This window comes from Acomys russatus, chromosome 2 (assembly GCF_903995435.1).
Source record: "Acomys russatus chromosome 2, mAcoRus1.1, whole genome shotgun sequence".
Taxonomy (NCBI): domain Eukaryota; kingdom Metazoa; phylum Chordata; class Mammalia; order Rodentia; family Muridae; genus Acomys; species Acomys russatus.
The window spans coordinates 62,160,516-62,183,198 of NC_067138.1; the positions used below are offsets into that span (position 1 = coordinate 62,160,516).

Here is a 22,683-nt window from a genome sequence, read left to right on the forward strand (position 1 = left end):
GAGCAGATGGCACAAGCATGATCTAAGAGCTTGCCAGAATGTCAAGCAGGGGAGTCACAAAGCTCTGCATGGGGATGACCTCAGGAATCTGGCCGTGGATGGGTGCCCTGGTGAGCAGCAAGCAGGACATCACGTGAGGTAGGCAGCTCAGAACTGCACTGTTTCCAAGTGTAGGGTGAGAGTGATCAGGCCCTTAGGAGAGTAATCGGGCTGAGGAGAGAGCAGGTCTGGGTTCTTGGAAGCAAACAACCGAGAGGAATTTCGAACTACAAGACACTAAGTGGAAATCAAGTCACAAGAGTTATAAAAGTTTGAAAAGGCACTGTTAGGCAGAGAAAGCCCTTCAACCTCAAAGCACATCTCACCTTGTCACAGAAATAGAAAACAAAACTTCAGACCATGATGCCACACTGTGGCACAGAGTTCTCACGTGCTTATTACTGGGTTTTATTACTATTGTGTAATGCTTCAGTTGATTTATGACTGTATTAATCCATTTGTACATGTAGGTCAACTGTCATCTCGAAACTATTTATGTTTGGGGTGAGAACATTTAAAATCTTGCTATCTAATTTTTTTTATAATATATAGTATAATGGTGTCACTACAATTACCTTCTTATTAGACCACAATTTATTCCTTCTTTCCTTCTATCTAGCTTTGATTTTGGGTCCATTAATCAGTCTCACCCTCTCCCAAGCCATTCTACCCTTGTTTTCTACCTCTGGGAACTGCTATTCTTCTCTCCCATGAGCTCTATAATTAAATCTATGCCATAATTGTCTTTCTGTGCCAAGTGTTGGCTACTTTGGTGAGAAACTCCTAAGAAAAACTTTGTTGTGAGAAGGTTACATCATCTATAGTGCCTGTGTGAGGCTCACTGTAGATGGTTGACCTCAAGTTCAACCTGGGGAGAATCTTTGAGGATTCTGTAGCTGGTGAGTTCAATTAGAATGAATATGTAGACAATGTCATTCCCTATGTCCTCCCATCCCTGCCTTTGCAGAACACTTAGAAATTTCTATGGAAGGCTTTGATAGTATATTACTAACCACACTCATTCATAGGAATCTGGAAATAAACCATTTCATTCATACATACATACATACATACATACACACACACACGTGTGTGTGTATGTATGTGTGTATTACTCACATATACAAACATTGGTTTCTTGTGAGGATAGTGTGTGTGTGTGTGTGTGTGTGTGTGTGTGTGTGTGTGTATGGAAGGAGTGTGATGAGAAGATTCAGAGATTCTATGATTCTACATGGCCGGCACAACTGAAAGCATCACCACGATCGTTCAGAATTCTGGACGCTAATACTATGACCTGACAGGTTTAATAATGAATATTCAACTTCACATGGGCATTGTATTTTAAAGTGTACTATTATAGTTATAATTTATCCATATAAGTGTCCGATCAAGACTCATAGATCTGTCACATTACTGTATTAAATGAGAGACAAAATATAACTATTTCCTTCAGAAAATACAATAAAAATATAAAGTATTCTGAAGCAGCCAATTACAAACTACTAATCTGAAGTTATAAAACACAGAGGAACTAACATATTGAGACAGTATTTTGCCTAGCACTCTGACTCAGTTAAAGGACAATGTCGCCTTTTGTGAGTGGTGGAGGAGCAGGACGGACCACCATGAAGGCGTCGGGCACGCTTCAGGAGTACAAGGTGGTGGGCTATGTTTGCCTACCCTGAAGTGTCATACGCCGTCGCTGTACCGAATGAGCATCTTTGCCCCCAACCATGTGGTGGCCAAGACCCGCTTCTGGTACTTCATGTCTCAGCTGAAGAAGATGAAGAAGTCATCCAGGGAGATAGTGTACTGCCGGCAGCGGTTTGAGAAGTCACCGCTTTGTGTAAAGGACTTTGGCATCTGGCTGTGCTACGACTCACGCAGCGGCACACACAACATGTACCGAGAGTACCGGGACCTAACCACCGCTGGCGCCATCACCCAGTGCTACCGCGACATGGGTGCCCGGCACCGTGCCCGTGCACACTCCATCCATATCATGAAGGTGGAAGAGAGGAAGAGACTGCAGCTGGCAAGTGCTGCCGGCCAGCGGGCAAACAGTTCCACGACATCAAGATCAAGTTCCCACTGCCCCACCGCGTGTTGCAACGCCAGCACAAGCCGCGCTTCACCATCAAGATGTCCAACACCTTCTTCTAAACCCAGAGACCACTGAATAAAACTCTAGGGCGCCCCTCCAAAAAAGGCAATGTTATTATCATATTTTAATGGCATTGTCATACTTTTACATTATAGTATTTACACTTTTATTATAAACAACTGTATAGTGTATTGTGTAAATTGTGTATATTCTGTATATTATATATACATAAGTATGTAATGTAAATTAAAATAATACTAATACTGTCCAACATTGTATGTCATTTAACTCTCTTATCAACTCTCTTTAAAGTGTTCTTAGAGTCTATGAAGAAAGAAGATATGGTCTTTTCTACTATGACTATTTGTTATGTAAAAGTAAGATTGTTAACACTTTTTCTGTCTCTTAATCAAATATTCTATCATTCTACCTTAATCCTTGTACATTGCTTGAACTTTATTTGTAACTAACTTTTTACGCACAAGTAGAAAAAGAAAACCTGCCATCAGTTGGGCGCCTTCCATCTCAGAAGACTGTCCTTATGAGCATCCTAATTTTATAGTGAAGCTACTGAGAGGTAACACCCCTCAAACAGTGTCCAGGTACCTCCAAAATATGTTTTAAACCATGATGCCATATTTTATTCACATACACAAACATTGGTTTCTCATGAGGATCATTTCAGTCTTTTTTGTATATGAGGTTGGATAAGGAGCCTATGGGTGCTTCACTGTAGGTTCGCCCTAAGCAATAAATTCAGAAGACTGCTAACTCATTTTAAAATCATTAATTATCAGGATCCCCAACATGTATAAAAGAAGTGAAAAGACTGTGACTCTATAAGCAGTCAGCTCACCCCCCTGGGACTCTGTTATGTACATATTCTATAGTCTTGTACTTACTGTGATCTAGTTTAACTGCACCCACACCATCCGGCAGAGGCTCTTCTCTTGTACTCCTTGCCTTGCCCTCGGATCTAAAGGAAAACTTAACAACAATCATATGACCATCTAAAAATATCTGAAGAATTTTCACAGATATAACCTGTGACATGCTCTTCTATGATTAGAGCTGTCCCTTTGCTGGCACTAAAGCACCAGCACACTCATATTGTATGGTCTTCTGAATCCCCACAAGCACTTCTCACCCAATCAAGGTGAAACCCAAGATTCACCACCACAGTTACTCTACGCGTCAGTGTTGTCTGAGCAGTCCGTCTACTGTCTTCAGCTCATATGTTACAGAGTTTGGAAATCAAGATGGGTTCTACAAAAGAGGTTCATATGAATTTAATAAATACAACTGAATATTTATAGAAATCAAGACTAGATGAATTTATTTCAGACTCTATAGGTATTCCATAACTATACCCAAAAGGTAGCTTAAAATTCTAATATTTTCTATGTAAGAAAATGTAGAAAAGTTCTGTATTCATATCCTGACATTCTAAAACAAACACATTGCTAATTAGTTAAAATTTGAAACGAATTCAAGTCTCAGTCAATATGGTTAGCGCTGTCCCTTTGCCAGCAGTAAAGAAAGCAGCATCACATTCATCTTTTATTCTCATCCTGTCTTGTAATTAGACATGTGTCTTTTCAAAATGTTGACTATAAAGAATATTCTAAGATTAATACTAGACAACTTTTTGTTTCCCATGTAAAAGAAATGACATTGCAAAGAATACTAATAAGAAACTTTAATTAAGTGGTCAAGTTACCCTTGTTATTGATTCTTTAGATGAACATAAAATTGTGGAAATATCGATTTTCTAATCAACAATATTTAATATATCAGAAGGACCCTGAATGCTTGTGACAAGTCAACACCCAGAATACCCATGAGCAGGTTAATTGCTCAGTAGATGACAGGGTTGATTAGGCAGAAAAGTAATTTCTATGAAGCATAAAATTTGGGAAATGAACTGTTTAATTTAATGAACAAAATTGCTGTCTAGAACATTCATGGATGATTCTATTATTAGGTATGCAAGTACCAAGCTGAACATCAACTCTTAGCATTTATGATAACCATAGAATATTAGTGTAGATCTATCCTTGAAAGCTGTGGTGAAGTATATTCACATTTATTCCAGGCCAAAGACATGAAATATTAAAAATAAGACCAATGGAATTAATATGCCATCACTCTTCTGAAAAAAGCTGTCCAATCAATCTTTGAAATGGTGGAATAAGTAATACTAGTCTCATTATGACTATGAAAAATTATGAGACAGTGAGCTCAAGCAGCTGATTCAAGGTCACAAAATAAAATAATTGCCATATAAATAGAACTGAATCTTTAAAATTCAGTTTGCAGATCGGAAATCCACACCTACTGTATATACAGCCATGAACCTTAACTACTGTCTGCATTTATATCTAGCCTACTCTCAACAAAGAGTCTCTCTGTGTTACTGAATTTGGGCTGCTTCCTTGAGAAGGATCTAACTCATTCTGAATAAACTCAAGGTTATTTCCTTTTTTCACAGTGTGGCCAACATGACATAAAATAAGACATGAATTATGTTTTCCCAATTTTGTGGGTATAGAAATATTGCAATGTTTTTACATACTCAGGGTTTCTCTCCCATCTGCTAAGTTTGCATTAATACACTGACAAAGTTTAATGTGAGTAAAATCTCAGTATTCTACACATACACAGTACATTTCCTACTTTGTGGGGTGTTTTTCAGGATTTTTAATTTCCATATTAAATTAAGTTAAATAGAAATTTTTCCCTTGGCCAAACTTTCTGTTTTTCTGAACTTTAGAAAGGTTCAAATAAACCTTTGTTGAAATACAATCCTTGTCATTTACCCTATTTTACAATTTATCTATTAAATCATAGGTTTCACGGACAAATATAACAGGGGAGTACTTTTAATATGTAGGTCATGGACAAATATAATTTTATAGGCAAGATTCTGTTCAACTAATTTGTCACACTGCGGTAAGGGACATTATGATCTTTGTCATTTACAGAGAACTGTTAAAAAACCTCTAGAGGCTCTTAGTTTTCTACAAGAAAGAGGCAGGACATACTGTGACTTAGTTTTGCTGGAAGAGGTTTGTTTTGTTTTTGTTTTTGTTTTGGCTTGATATTATGGGCTGTATCCTACATACCTGTGAAAATCCCATATGCTCTTTGTTTAGGTGAAAGCCTGTTGCATGTTGGGAGGTGTAAGAACTTTAGGAGGAAAGGCATGGTATGAGGAACCTATGTCACTGGGGATGCATGGCATACACATTGTACTAGAATGGATCTCAACTCTTCCAAAGATTCTCTCCTTGCCTCTCGTTTGCACTAGATGAGCAATCCCCACTAACCAATGTTATCTAGCCTTGGATGTACTGGGTAGTCACAGTCCTAAAGCATGATCTCACAAGTTCACATGCTGAAATCTCTGGAATTGTAAGCTAAAATTGACCTTTCTTCCTTTAAGTTTGTTTATTCTGGCATTTGTCATAGTGGTAGAAACTTAATGCACTTTTTTCTTTGTCTTTAATACCCATCAAGGAATATTTTTAGTGACAGTGTTCATCACAGTCATCTGCTGTGCTACTCTTGTCACATTTTTGTTCATTCATATTTAAAGGCCTCTCCTTTATTAATGCATTTGTGCCCATGAGGCTTTTGGTGAAAATGTAATAGAAAATTGTATTGGAAAATGTCTGGAATGGAATAAATGGAATAAATATGATGGGTAAATATAAAACACAATTTATCTCAGAAACTCCTGGTGCCATTCAGTATCAGTATAAATACTTTGACAAAGTTTTTATATACCTGCACTTACACACACACACACACACACACACACACACACACACACACACCATTCACTCATTTACTCACTCAACTACCCATATACTTAGAAATACATTCAATAATATTTAACAAACAATTTTCTATAGTAATCACAAAGAATAATGTACTCAAATTCACTTCATTGCTGAAAGAACTAAAATATGGCATTTCCACTTGTTAGCACTTTAGAACACTACACACCAATGGCCAAAAAGTTATAGTTCCTACTTGTCTTTAATATGCTTTCTATACATTCAGTTACCTAAGGGGAGCTCCTGTCTGAAGACATTAAAAAATAATAACCATAAGTAAATAGTTGAAAAATCTTAGACTAAGTACAGTCCTAGGTAGTATGTTAAATCTTTTCCCATACTGCCCAAGATCTGACTTACCCTCATGTGTAGCATCTCCTTGAATTTTTCAGCACTGACCTGTCACTCACTTGCAAGCATTTCAGACAATAAATTGAATGCTGAGCATGACAGTGCTCTTACAAAAGTATTCCTTCCCTTGTTTAGCAATGGCTCCAACAAGTAAGGGAAGACTGTTGGAAATTTACGTATGCCAAAGAAACAGCTATGAATCACCTATTTCAAGTGAAAATTCTTTAGCAGAAAAGGAACAAAAAAAAAAAAACATTTATAGTCTAAGATTGTTGAACTCTTTGGTAATAATGAATGTATAAAATTGTGAAGAAGTAAGAATAAATTTAGACTCTTTTGATGTTGCACTTCAAACCTCAGAAGTTATGAGTACACTGTGTGGTAAATATTAGTTAAGAGAGACCAGTACTAAGACTACGCCTGTATGTACAAGTAAAACATCCACTCTACAGAGTTGATGTTATGCATTACATCAATGGGTTGTAAAACACAAACCCAGTGAGTAAAAGAGCATGACTTCATTGCCCCAAATAAAATGTAAATAAATTTAAGTAAATCTCAAATGCATAAATACAAGCAAAATGTAACCATTATGGTTATTATTTGTTATAATTCAAAATTGCACTACATTGAAGAGTTACTTATGGTGGTAAAAATAGAGTCATTATCATTGAAGGATTCCTAAAGAATATTTCTTGTTGGTCATGTTTTGCACTTTAACAGAATATAATTTCACATCTATGTCCACTTTTGGGAAACATCATGTCTTGTCAATTGCTGAATGTATATCATACTTCAGTAAGACAATGATATGTATGTACAACATATGGCTCTGAAATTAAAGTCAATTGGGGTTTTTGTTATTGTTGTTGCTATGTTTCAGAATATCAGAACAAAAGACATAGACATATTATACAGAAGGAAACATTCAGATTTGATGATTGGTTGAATATGTATATTCCACGTAAAGATTTACAATCCTCAATTTGAAAGCCACATCTGTGGCCAGGGTTAAACTGATTAGTAACAATAGTTTTCAGCATGACTTGAAAAGAATGTTATGATAGGGATTTGAGAGAATCATACCTGAGTTGCTTTAAGTGACTAGTATAATGCAGATGCTAATCAAAAATAAAGGGCAGATGCAGACCATGGATCTTTAACTGATCCAGTTGTCTCTGAGAGCAACCTGAAGACACAAACTTGATGAGAACCATTGGAAATCACATACTGACTACCAACAATAAAGACCCTCCAGAAAAATATAAAAATTAAAGTATGTTTTCAATGGTTGACCCATTATGTGATACTTTATTTTGCAATCTCTCAGTTTTCCTAGCATTTGTTGATGAAAAGTAGGATTGTATTCTATATCATCACTCCTTTTTATTCTTAGTAATAGAAAAATTATATCCCTCCCCTATTACTCACAATGGTCTTTCATCAGTTTCCACAACTTACTTATTCTCAGGAGAACTTAGGTGACATGACAGCAATTATTCATCTTGCCTAGCTCTTTCAAGAGGCCGTCCTGACATGCTAAATAGCTAAAGAAACAAAGTAGAAGAAAAATGCAGTATCCTTATCCATGATTCTTTCTGTGGCTCTTCCCATTTCTCTTGGATAAAGAAGACAGAAATCCCATTTTCATATCTATTTTATCATCTCATACTCTCCTTGACTCTTAGCCTTCCATTCTCATTATTAGAGTTTTCTAAGAAAAGATGAGATACTGCCTATAAGAGAGGCACCATTGACAGTCACATTACACCACAATGCTTAGTGTGAACCTGTGTACTGAGGTTGGAATAAAATAAGCTGATCGTTAACGGCCCTTCCTAGTAAGTATAATTTTCCTAAATATTAGAAAACTCACTTCATAAATAAATATAGCAGAAATATAATCAAAACACGGATGTTGGTATACCCATTATTCTTATATTTGACACCAGCAGCAATCCAAATTCTTTTTAGAACAATCTTTAAAATGTAGAGAAGACATACTGATGTTTTAACTACTCAACAGGCTAACAGAAGCTTTTCTTCTAAGGATGATGTGATAGGTCTCTGCCTGTCATCCCAAATGTATAAGGACTGCTTCAGGCTTAATGCCAACCCATGTGGCATAATGAATTCCATGTCAGAATACTGTCCCAATAAACCATATGAAGTCTACTCCATATCCTGTAATTTAAATTATATTTTGGAACTTACACACCATCTTGATATCAACTATATAAACTATGAGCTTTTACTAGCCATTCTATGATTCACAATGTTTCAAAATCTCAACATTTCTGTTGCTTGGGTTTTAATTTGTCACTACTAGCTGAGAATAAACATGATAGTTTCATGGAGCAGCACTGCTGTTTTATTGGTGGAAAGTGGCAGTTTCATTGTCCCCAGTCATGGCAGTATCAGCATGGGTCTACAGAAGCACACCTAAGACACCATCACTTTGCTGCACTTTCTGATTACTCCAAAGAGGAAGACAGCAAATAAAAGTGGTACAAGCAATTTTATTCACTGAGCCATCTTTCTAGCCTCCTTTATTTTTATTTTTTAAAAATATAGTAATCACTGATAAGAACTTATTATATTAAGGTTAAATAAATTCACACGAGTTGGATGCACTTATTGAATCTATCCAAAAGCCAATAACTTAAACATGGCTAATGCTATCACCATATACATATATATCAATTTGAATTGTAAGGCTAAGTATTGACTGTTAATTAAACAAGCTTTTCCGTAGTTTACCAAATCACTTGAGTAAATATTATCTTAAGGAAAATATAAACTTAAACCAGAATAAAAACTTAATATAGCTACCCTATTAATTTCAACTGTTTCCCTATTGCAAAGATTGCTATAATGACTTTAAATCTATGTTATAGAAATGAAGAAAAGTATCTAGAGGTCTATAAAGGTAAAAATAAGGTAATAATCTTTGAAAGAAGTGGGTCAACTCTCCACCCACCACGTGCCAGTCCACAGAAAGCCCCAGGGGCCACAGGGAAGCCCAGGAGGCTGTGAACATGTTATCCAGCCACAGCAGCACAATCTGAACTCTACCATACAGGAAACTATATACCGGCCACAGCGGTCCATGCCTGCACAATTGGGCAAACAAAACCCGGCCTAGCCAGGCTCCATGTCCTGGGAGGGTCTCCCATGCTTTTGGGAGAGGCTGGGCAACCCTGAGGGGTCAGAATAGAAAATTAAACAGTGGCGCCAATGCAGCTGGACTCAACCGCCAAACATGTACTATCTAAATGGGTCTGGGCAGGAGCCTAACTACCGGCCACAGCGGTCCATGACTGAACAATTAGGCAGAAAAAACATGGCCTAGTCAGGTTCCACTGCAACATGGTCTGCCACGCTCTTGGGAAGAGGCTGGGCAACCCTGAGGAGTCAGAACAGAAAACTAACCAGTGGCACCAACTCAGTGGAATGGAACCACCTCAGAAGTATGATCTGAACGAGACCAGGCAGAAAGCAGCAGAAAGCAGATCACCTGCCTGTTCCAAGGAAGAATTTCTTGTTCCCTACAGGCAAGGGCACTCAACCTTTGAGTACTCAACAGCTATCCACTCTCAAAGACCACTGAAGGATGCCAGAGCTACCTTCCAAAATCATAGACAACAAGATGACTAAAACCCAGGGTAAGAATGCAAACACCAAAATCAAAACAATTCAGCATACCCAGATTCCAGCAAACCTAAAGAAAGCAACCCAGAGAACTCAAACACACGAAATGCAAGACAATGACCTTAAATCCTTAGTAATGAAGATGATGATAATGGAATAAATTAATAAAATTCATAAATAAATGCAGCAGAATGCAGCCAAACAGGTTGAAGACATAAAAGAGGTCTATAGAGAGGCACTGGAATAAAGTCAGGAAAATACAAACAATCAGATGAAGGAAATCAATAAAACAGTTCAAGATCTGAAGATGAAAATGGAAACAATGATAAAGCACAGACAGAAAGATGACGGGAAAGAGAGACCTTAGAGAAGAAAGCAAACAACACAGAGGTGAGCTTCTCTAACAAATCCAAGAAATGGAGAAATGAATCTCAGGACTAGAAGATATAATTGTAGGACTTGAAGCAAACATCAAAGAATATGCTAAGCTGAAAAAAATACCTAAAACAAAACATCCAAGAGATCAAGGACATCATGTAAAGAAGGATAATAGGCATTGAGGAAAGAGGCCCAGAAAATATCTTCAACAAAATAATATAAGAAAATGTCCCCAATTTAAAGGAGATGCATATAAACATACAAGAGACCTAAAGAACACCAAATAGAATATACTAGAAAAGAAAATCTTCCTGTCACATAATAAGCAAAACACAAAATATATAGAAAAAAGAAAAATATTAAAAGTAGCATGAAGAAAGTAACATAAAATGGCAAACTTTTCAGAATTATACCTGACTTCTCAGCATAGACCATAAAAGCCAGAAGAGCCTGGACAGAGGTACTGCAAATACTAAGAGACCACAGATGCCAGAAAAACTATCAATAACTATTGATTGAGAAAAGAAGATATTCCATGACAAAAATAAATTCAAACAGTACCTATCCACAAATCCAGACTTACAGAAGTTACTAGAAGGAAACCTCCAACCCAAAGTGACAAGCGGCAACCAAAATAACACGGGAAACAGATAACTACATCATCACAAAAACATAACCACACAAGCACTCTACTGCAACCAATATCAAAATCCAGGGACTTAACAGTCACTGGCCATTAATATCTCTCAACATCAATGGTCTAAATTCTCCAATAAAAAGACACAGACTAACTGGATGGATGCATAAACAAGATGCAACATTCCTCTGCCTTCAAGAAACACATCTCAGCCATAAGGATGGATATTACTTCAGGATAAAAGGCTGGAAAAAGGTGTTCCAAGTAAACGGACACAAGAAGCAACCTGATGTAGTCATTTTAATATCTAATAAAATAGATTTCCAAACAAAATTTATCAAAAGATATGAAGGTGGTCACTTCATGCTCATCAAAGATAATGTCAACCAAGATGACATCACAATTCTAAACATCTACACTCCCAATACAAGGGCATTCACAAACATTAAATGACACATCGATCCTCAAACATTAATAGTGGGAGACTTTAACTGAAGGGTAGGTCATTGAAACAGAAACTAAACTGAGAAATATTGACACTGACCAATGTCATGAATCAAATGGATCTAAGAGATATTTACACAACTTTTCACCCAAACACAAAGAATTATACCTTCATCTCAGCACCCCATGGAACCTTCTCCAAAATTAATCACATATTATGTCGCAAAGCAAGCCTTAACAGATTCAAGAAGATTGAAATAATACCTTGTAACTTATCAGATCACCAGGGTCTAAAGCTGGACTTCAACAACAACAGAAAAATAAAAAAGACTACATTCACATGGAAACTAAACAACTCTCTATTTAATGACAACTGGGTCAGAGAAGAAATTAAGAAAGAAATTAAGGATGTCCTAAAATTCAACAAAAGTAAAAAAAAAAATAACATACCCAAACTTGTGGGATACATTGCATGCACTGCTACAGCCACTTTGGAAATCTATCTGGCACTTTATCAGAAACCTGGGAATAAGGCTTCCTCAAGACCCAGCTATTCAACTCCTTGGAATATACACAGAAGATGCTCTGCCACACAACAAGGACCTATGCTCAACCATGTTCATAGCAGCCTTATTCATAATAGCCAGAACGTGGAAATAACCTAAATGTACCTCAGTCGAAGAATGGAAAAAGAATTGAGGTACATTTACACTATGGAATACTACTCAGCTATTAAAAACAAAGAAATCCCAAAATTTGTGGACAAATGGATTGAACTAGAAATGATCATACTGATTGAGTTAACTCAGAAGCAGAAAGACTCACATGGTTTATCCTCAGTTATAATTGGACACTGGCCCAAAAGTGATGTTCCAGAAAAGTCTTCCCTTACCAGGAGATTGAGATAGAAATGAGGACATCCTATTGGGACTCTGTATGAGAGTCTGGGACAGATTGTGGGACCCTATTGTGAGAGAAATATGGGAGCATGAGGAAATAATAGGATCCAGAGGGTCCTAAAACCTCCAAAAAGAACATCATGATGGGCAGATCTGGACCCAGGGGTCTCTGCTCAAACTACTGCACCAAAAAAGGACAATACATGCAGTAAATACTGAACCCCTACTCAGATCTAGCCAATGGACAGGACATTCTCCACAGTTGTGGGAATATTGGGGACTGACTCTGACATGAACTCTGGTGTCCCATTTTTGACCACTTTCCCATGGTGGGGAGGCCTGGTGGAACTCAGATAAAGAATAAACAGGCTACCAAGATGAGACTTGATAGATAGCCTATATTGGGTGTGGAGGTCCCCCTTGGTCACAGATCTAGGGGAGAGGAATAGGGTGAAAGTGGGAAGAGGGGAGAATGGGTGGATATAAGTGAGGGGAAAACAATTGAGATGTAATCTGAATAAATAAATTTAAAAAAATAAGACGAAAAAAAAGAAAAAGAAGTGGGTCAAATACGTATACCGCTAGCTATTACAAACTAAAGCATGGTCATTAAGATAGTTGTTTATTATTAACAAACCTTGGAAAAATGAGTCCAAATAGCTAATTCATTAGTCAATAATAAATGAAAGGCAATTTTAAATAAAGTGAATAATGCATATTTTATATACAGTTTAATAACTATGTAAGTACAGCATAAATATGTGTTAAAATACTGTGTGTGTGTGTGTGTGTGTGTGTGTGTGTGTGTAAGTATGCATGCTTATGCCTCAGAGCACATGTGGATGTCATAGAACAACTTTGGAGAGTTAGTTCTTATCTCTAATCTTATTTTGTGGCAATTCTTGTTTTTGCCAGTTTTCCATGTGCACTGGACTTGCTGGCCACTGAGCTCCAGGTAATTCTTTTTCTCACCTCCATTCACCCATGGACTACTTGTGTGATCCACAGATCCAAACTCAAATCATCAAGCATGTGTGGCAAATACTTTTACATACTGAACTATTTTTCCTAGACCTGTTTATGTGGTTTTTGAAATAGTACTCCTTTTTATCCCAGAATGCCTTCAAGCATTGCAGCGCAATATTTCTTCAAGCTCACATCAATTCTTTTCCACCTATCTGGGTGATGGGATTATAGGCATGAAACTCTGGTAGGCTATTACTTTTGTTGTATTTTTTATTTTTAATGAAACAGTTTTCTATTCTTTGAACATAATGCAAATTGAGCATTTTACAATTAGCCATAAAAATCTATTTTTAATATCTGCGTTACTTGGAAACCAAATTAATTATAAATAATGATAATAACTTACATTAAAAATTGTCAAAGTCAAGCTTCCCTTTATTTTGATTTTACTTAAAGGTTTCTCTGTTTCATTTTTTTATGCTTTGGTTTCTATCAAGTGTTATATGATAGTATATGAGATATTAGACCCATATACAAGAGTGGTTGTTAAATTTTGCTGCTATATTATCAAGAATAGCCAAAAATACACACACACACGCACACACACTACTATATCTATATAAAAATTAATCACTTACCCTAGCACCTCACATTCTTTCTTCCTTGTGGGCATCCACACATCCTATTTCCTATACTTATCTGCTATCATGAATACTCCCATCTGACTAATTTTCATTCATTTCTTAGGCTTCTCTGTAAATGTAGTATCATCTATACAATTCTCAAAATTGCCAGGCTTTACACACACACCGTGTGACTTTCCCAGATGTGTTATGACTACAACATGCATGTCATGTAGTATGGTAGCAACATGAAATTCACCTCTGAGCTAATATGTATCTACGTCTAGGGTGTCAGCACAATAGCTGTGCAGGGCACATTTGCTCCATCATTTTGTGTACCTGGCACAATTCCTAGAATATAGATTATTGTCAGTAAACTATTGCAAACATCAGGCTTTAAAGTGGCTCATATATCCATGGCCAAAATTATATTATAACCAAATTCATAAACTTGCAAAATTTCACACAAACCAGGAAAATGAATAATGTTGGATTTAGAGGAAAGACATTTGAGATAAAATAAACTGAATTATAGACTAAAATGGTAAAAGAAAAAATTATGCAATGATAATGATTAGAAAATTAATATTAGCTGGGCACAGTGGCACATGCCTGTAATCCCAACATTCAGGGGAGGCAGAGGCAGGTGGATCTCTGTGAGTTTGAGGTCAACAAAATGATTCCAGGAAAACTCAGGCTACACAGAGAAACTCTGTCTAGATTTAAAAAAAAAAGAAAGAAAGAAAAATTAATATTACTGTGGCCCTTGGGATTCCAGAAACCCTGATCTGAGGATACTTCACAAACCTATTGAGGGAAGTGTCATAAAACATTATATAATTACTTGTGTTTTTCTTAAACACATATTGTAGTGTGGTAAATTCCATCCACAGAAGGAAGCTAAATGAAATGAGACCAAATAGAAACTGAAGAGTGTCATAATTAAACCAAATTCTTACCACCCATTAACATTGCTGTCATGCTTACCCCAAGACAATAATACATGCTAATAGCATATGCAAGGAGAGCTAACAGTCTATTTTTCTTTAAATGCTTCTATCTTGAGTATCCTTTAACCATACCTAACTGATGCCTCAGCTAGTTTCTACAAAAACTGAGTGAGACAAGGTCATGTCTCTATGATTAATACAGCATGAAGAATATCATTTATCCAAATTTGTCTTTCAAGGAGTTATCCCCTAAGCTTTCTTTCCTTTAAAATGTCTACCAGGCTTCCATTTATGAAGTCCAGTCTTCGGGAATAAATTACCGTTACTTTTCCCAGGTACACAGGAAAAGGTGATCCTCTGAAAGAAAGTAAGCATGAACCATGGGATGCACTGGGGGAAATGCCTTCCTCAGTCAGAGATGCATTTGTCATGCCTTCCTCCCAGCTTCTTCTGTTTTGATGCCACAGAGGAAACAACCGCACTCTCCTCTCCTCTCTTTTTCCCTATTTTGTTCCTTTGATTTCTTCCATACAAATATTTTAGAAGACTAGGATGAGACTAACATCCTATGATTCTTGTCCCATCATTTCAAGCCATGATAACCACAGTGTTAAGACCAACTTTATCATTGAAGTTAATGTATGCATGTTGCCAGGCCCATTGTTAAATAAGATCTCACTTTCTAGAAATGTAAACCACTGCAGCATGGCTCAGAGGGAGAGAGATACCATATCATTTCCCTAGAGGAAACACCAACGTACGACCGGCATGCCTTTGTAGGAAAGAATCGTGACTCCCAGACTTTGTAGCTTACACTATCAAGGTGGAATAGTCACTCTATGGATGATATGGAGCAGAGTACTGAACACTATACTATCCTTGGTGTTTTGTACCTGAAGCAGAAGCATACTTAACTAGATAATAAAGTTTGGTATAGGAGAGACCTTTTCTTCTTCAAAACACCTGCAGGTTATGGCTTATCAGAAACAGGCCTGGAAATGTTGATGACTTTGCAGATAGACTATGTTCATCATGTGACATGGATGTAGGAAACACTCTTAACTTGTTTTTTGTCATCTAGGGAGTCAAATTGGAGAGGGTCCACTAGAGTTCTTATACTGTTGTTATTATTATTAAAATTAAATTAGTTTTAAAATGTTAAACTGTGGCAAGATCCCTATTTTCTTCCCCTTTTAGTCCCAGCTCATTTTTATTATGTACCTGAATATGGTATAATATGCTTGCTTTGGTCTGTCTATCCTCTGTTGAACGTGATACTCCTTGTAAACTGATTCTAGTCATCATCTCCTCACATGATTCAAACATCATATGATATAGTGATTGTCATCAATTAAAGCACGGAAGATGAAAGAAGAAAAAGTAATCAAAGTAAAATTAATAAGTGAATTGTACAGTGGTATAACATGGGAGTACTGTTGTGTATTAGTTAGAAAGGATTGACTTTAATATTTTAATCTCACTTCTTACTTACAAAACCTTGTGATAGTGGCCTTAACTTCACACCCTTCAAATATCTTCCTCTGAACATGGCATTAATAAAATTCATCTTGGATAGGAGTAGTGTGAGCTTATAAGAGAACACAAATAAATTTTCTGATATACTGCCTATAACTAGAGCAATCTCAGTAACATAATTTATATGATTAATAAATTCCCATTTTACTGCTTAGTAAAAAGCACTTTCCAAATAGTCAGCCTCAATTTATATAGCATCATAAACTATTCAAACTAAGTGCTATCCCAAACACCAGTTCAGCTATTTTAGGAACCTAGAAATTTTAAAGATAATAAGCACAATGAAAAGAAGTTCATATAAGTAAAGAGAAAACAAGCAAAAAGAAAGGGATCCAGAATATAAACACAAAACCAGAAGTTTCTCTCTCTTATATTATATTTGCCTTTATCTTCTGCAGCATCTGGAAACTGATAAAATTGTGTCTAAAGTTGTTAGATTAAAATAATAATTAAATTCAATATTATGGCATAAGGAGAACGGTAGTTTTAAAAGAACTTTTTACTATGCCATGTTCTCTAGATGAGGCACCTGGAATTCACTGGCAACATGATATTCCTAAAGTCCAGGTAGCAAAAGTAAAATAAAGAACAAAATATCCAAGCCTGTCTAAAGAAACCATGTCTTGAAGATAAGAAAGACAGAGAGAGAGACAGAGAGACTGAGAGACAGAGACAAAGACAGAGAGACAGAGAGAGAGAATCTTCTTGAAATTGAAATAGTGACCAAAACCACTGTGGCATTCTTCGAGGAAGTTTCTCTTTTAAAAATGTTTCTAGTTCCATCCATTTGCCTGCAAATTTTAAGATGTTCTCATTTGTAATAGCTGAGTAGTATTCCATTGTGTAGATGTACCACAGTTTCTTTATCCATTCTTTGGTTGAGGGGCATCTAGGTTGTTTCCAGATTCTGGCTATTATGAATAAAGCTTCTATGAATATAGTTGAACAAGTTTCCTTGTATGGTTGAGCATGTTTCAGTTATATGCCCAGGAGTGGTATAGCTGAGTCTTTTTAAAAAATAATTTATTCAGATTATATCTCGATTGTTGTCCCCTCACTTGAATCTTCCCATTCTCCCCTCCCATCCTCTGTCACCCTATTCCCCTCCTCTAGGCCTGAGACTGAATGGGACCTTCCCCCACACCGTATGATCACAGCCTATCAGTTTTCATCGGGGTGTGGGGACCCATGCCAAATTCTGCCATGTCAGAAATCCTTTGCTTAGGCTGTATGCTGTGACCTTCGAGTTACTGACCTTTACCTCACCACGAGGTCTTATGTTCTAGGCTATCCTTGGACTATTTACCTTTGAAAGAAGTAGGAAGTCTCAACTTGGAACCACCCACAGGATCTAGGAAGTTCTTAAAAGGAACTACTCAAAGAACTAGGAAGTTCTATAGGGAGTGATTTAGGCTATTGCATTCTTGCTCAGGGGCTAGGGTGAGTGAGTTAAGAATAGATCCTATTGACCTTGCCCTATATATGTTCCTGCTAGTCGGCAATAAAGTGAATCTTGATCAGAAATGTCCTGCCTTGATTTGTTATTTCTCGTGTCTCTGTATCGTACTTTCAATCCCCACTCCCTCTTTCAGGTGAACCCTGATTTGATTTTTCCCGCGGGCTGGGACCTGACATCTGGGTAGCCTCTTTCCCCTTCCTCAAAGTGCCACCAGGCCTCCCAACCAATAGGAAGTGGTCAAATAGAGGGCACCAGAGTTTATATCAGAGTCAGTCCGCAGTCTTCACACAACTGTGGAGAATTCACTGTCCAATGGCTAGACCTGAATAGGGTGTCTAGGTTTACTGCAAGCACTGTCCTTGGTTGGTACAATAGTTTGTGCAGGAACCCCTGGATCCAGATCTATCAGCCTTGATGGTCTTTTTCTAGGGTTTCAGGACCCACTGGATCCTTCTATTTCCCTGTTCTCCCATACCACTCTCCTGGAGTCCCAATAGCATGTCCTAGGATCGTCCAATGCCCTGCTGAGTGAAGACGCTATGAGGAGAATGGATAAGGAAACTGTGGTACATTTACACTATGGAATACTACTCAGCTATTAAAAACAATGAAATCTTAACATTTGCAGGCAAATGGATGGAACTAGAAACAATCATCCTGAGTGAGTTTACCCAGACCCAGAACGTTACACAATGTATGTATCTGAGTCTTGAGGTAGACATATTCACAAATATCTGAGAAAATGCCAGACTGATTTGCAAAGTGGATGAACAACTTTGCATTCCCACCAGCAATGGAAGAATGTTCCCCCTTCTCCACATCCTTGGCAGCATGTACTGTCACTTGAGTTTTTATCTTAGCCATTCTGATAGGTGTAAGATAGAATCTCAGAGTAATTTTATTTGTATTTCCTTGATGTCTAACGACAAAAAGTATTTCTTTAAGTGTTTCTTGTCCATTCAGTATTCCTTTGTTGAGAATTCTGTTTAGTTCTGTACCCATTTTTTTATTGGATTATTTGGTTTTCTGCTATTTAATTCAGGGAAATGAATGGAACTAGAAACAGTCATCATGAATGAGATAACCTAGACCCAGAAAGACATGCATGATATATACTCACTTATAAGCAGATATTAGCCAAATAACACAGGCTAACCACACTTCAATACACAGACCTAAAGAAGCAAAACAGCAAGGAGGAACCTAGGGAGAATGCTTAATTCTGATTCAGAATGGCAAAGAGTATAGACACTGGAAACAATTGAAGAGAAGGAGCAGTATGGGCACCTATCATAGAGGTCCTCTGAAAGACTCCACTCAGCAGAGGATTGAAGCACATGCTGAGACTCACAGGCAAAGTTTGGGCTGGAGTGCAAGGAGTCTTATGGAAGAGTTGGGGGATAGAAGGACCTAGAGGAGACAGGAGCTCTATGAGGAGACCAATGAAGAAAAAAAAAAAAATCCGGGAGAGGAAGAGTGCTTCAGAGACTGATGGAACAATCAAGGACCATGCATGGTGAGCACCCCCAGCCTCTGATGAGATGTAGTAGAGAGGCAGCACATTCTCCTTGGGGGTTCCATAATATGGGGAGCAGGGACTACAAGTGCCCACATGTTGATCACGTCCCCCTTAGTAGGGCTGCCCTGCCCGACCACCGAGAAAGAGGATACAGGCAGTCCAGATGAGGTTTGATTGGCTGAAGTCAGATGTTATTGGAGGAGGGCCCGCTTTTGTGAGGACTAGGGAGTTGGGAGGAGGGATGAGGAAGAGAGGGTAGGACCAGGAAGGAATGAGTGAGGAGGCTACACTAAGGATGTAAATAGGGAGTAGAGGTTGTGATCAGACTGTGAAATAATTAAATTTAAAAAATAAATAAAGGTTTTAGCATTTTAAAGGTATTTCTGTTAAAACTGGATCAAATGTGCACCTCTAAAAAGGACAGGATATACCAGAGCGGTTTGAGGAATCACCCTGGAGCTCTTTAGTTCTGTACCAATTTCATTGCATAGTCATGCAGCATTGATTCCTCTTCCAATCCATTCTTTTGCCATTGCTGCCTCCTGCTAGACATATAACAAGTTTATTCCTATTACATTTTGATGAACCAAGGACATGTCACCTTTTATTTTCTAAAACCATTGGGACATTTTACCCATTGGCACTTTTGTTCTGTTGGGAAGTGATATTGAAACAATTTATACAAATAGCAACATTGCCTTGCCCTGCAATATTCTGAATTTTAAGGCCTTAAGTTTGAAACTTTACTTTACTCAGTGTTTGAGTCATTGTCTGGCATGGTAGAGTCATTTGTTCAAATAATAGTCTTTCTATATACATGGTGCCTGATATTTGTATCATTCTCTTAAATACAGTCTGGTTTTAAGGACCATATACTGTATCCTCATGGTGACAAAAAAAAAATAAATAACCAGCAGAATCTGATAATTTCTAGGTATTCCTGCACATTGCATATGGTTTTTAAATGGTCTGATGTCTGAGATGGTGCAATTGAGCACAATAGGCACAAATACCAATTTTTCTAACATTCTTCTACATTAATCATGACTTATTAATCAATGAATTCCCTAATTTGCCTGTTTCTTCCAGCTATGTGCAGTAATATGACATTCATGAAAAATATAATCCAAACTTAAGATTTATAATTTGATATTAGGAGACTGATCTTGTCTCTTGTATTTATTATAATTTAGCAAATCTTTTAGTCAGATTGTCAGACAAACATTTACTTTCCATCTCTGGGGCAAACAAAAATGTCTAGGGCCAGTCAATATTAAGCAAGGAAAAACATGGTTCATGGGACCAAAATTCAACCTACCTCTTCACTTGATTATGCCTACACATGAATGTATATTTATATATTAAAACATTGATTTCACTGATCTGAAAATCTGAATTCAAAGTATTTATAATTTGAAAGTTAATTTTAAATTCTTTAAAATTCAAAATCTTTAAGTGTCAACATTATAACCCAAGTAGAAAATATGATGCCTGGCTCAAGTGGAAGTAGCAATCAAAACATAGGAGTATAACAGTCTGCTCAGTGTTAGGCTGTTTTACTAAAACTCTCTGATATTATCACTTCAGCAGCTGTAGATTTTTTTTTCTACACATATCCAGATTCCCATATACTGTGCATAATCATAACATATGACCATGTACAAGTCAAGCACATCAAGATCAAGTTCCTCAAAGTACATAATACTAAATCAAAAACCATGTCTTCTTGTTTCTTATTTGTGATATGAAGATATTGTTTAAAATATCAAAATAGTCTACAAACAGCCCTAGGGGTAACAGAGATAAACCCACAGGGGATGTATAGTTTCCTGTAATACACGAGGTCAAGCTCATGGAGAAGCTGAACAATGGTGCTAATGTGAAATGTGTTAAAGGAGAGTATGTCCACTGTGTAGAACCAGAAAAAATCACTGGGATTAAATAACTAAATTTCTTTGTTGAAGGTGATGTACGGAAGCTAGTTAAAAAAAAAAAAAGAAAGAAAGAAAGAAAAAGAAAAAGAAATTCCCTGGGGCTGGAGCAATGAATCAGAAGTTAAAAGTACCTGTTGCTCTTGAAGCTCAGGTTTGATTCCTAGAACCACATGGTATCTCATAGATATCTATAACCCTACTTCCAGGGACTCTGATGTCCTCTTCCAACCTCTTTAGTCACCAGGTAGGCATTAAACGCATGTGCGCGAGTACACATACGCATGCACATGCATACACATGCACACACACACACACACACATGCACATGCAGGTTCCTCCACAGAAGACAAGTATGTTGAAAGGATTACCATGGTCATAACTAATAAATTAGGGTTTCTGAGGAAGTCTAGGATGTTGATGAACCCTTGGTAACAGGGTATGATGCACCAATGAGACCCTTCTGATAATGAGATGGATCTTAGTAGACTTAAGCATGCTACCACAGAATGACTTCTGGAATGTGCTAACACAACAGACATACAAGAATGAAAACTTAACGATAAAAAAAATTCAGCCTATTATTATTTGAACAAAAGTAAGAATCACCTTAAACTCTAATTGGATCTACAAGATTCTTGTAGCAGTTGCTTGTGTGTACTATAGGGAAGCTAAACCAGATGCAAATTCCGGTGCCCCTGCCTCCTGTTCTCATTCCTCGGCTATGATCCACACCGGAAATAGTGCTTATACTTTCCCAGATGTGACTCCATGTACATGACCACAGTGTCCTCAGATCAATGAGCAGTAAAAACAAGACTTTCTTGAATAGCATGTTGCAAAACAAATCATCAGCAGTGAAATCCTTGTCTGTGTAGCTAATAAGTATTTTGTCTATCTTGTGACACTGCTTTTTAGTGTAGTCTGTAGTCTATCTCTTGGGCCTGCTTGCTTGAGTTTGCATTCGTTATGATGTGAACCCACTGCACTGAGTGGCAAAAGGAATTTAAAATAAAATATAAGCAGCTGCTGCTAATGTTGTCAGGGCTTGTTCTGTAGTGACTAGAAGCACATGCCAATTTGGTTGTCATAACCTTTGATATGCAATAATGTTCAATGATAATCATAAACAAGGCAATGAATCTGAAAGGCTGTGCATGTGTCATATGATTAAAAGTTGAATTCTGACCCCCTTCCATGTCCAAATTTGTATCTCCAGGGTCCATTGGTAATCTGGCTATGTAGATATTGGAGCAGATTTTTACACCAATGATAAATTGTCCATTCATAGACCTATGTTGAAATAGCCAATGTGGTTTGGAATCTGGAGGATGCTGACAATGATGGTAAG

General features: G+C 37.2%; 1 pseudogene; it reads left to right on the forward strand.

Moving 5' to 3' along the window:
- The first annotated feature begins 1,667 nt into the window (after positions 1-1,667).
- Positions 1,668-2,205, forward strand: LOC127206953 (60S ribosomal protein L18a-like; annotated as a pseudogene).
- The last annotated feature ends 20,478 nt before the right edge of the window (positions 2,206-22,683 follow it).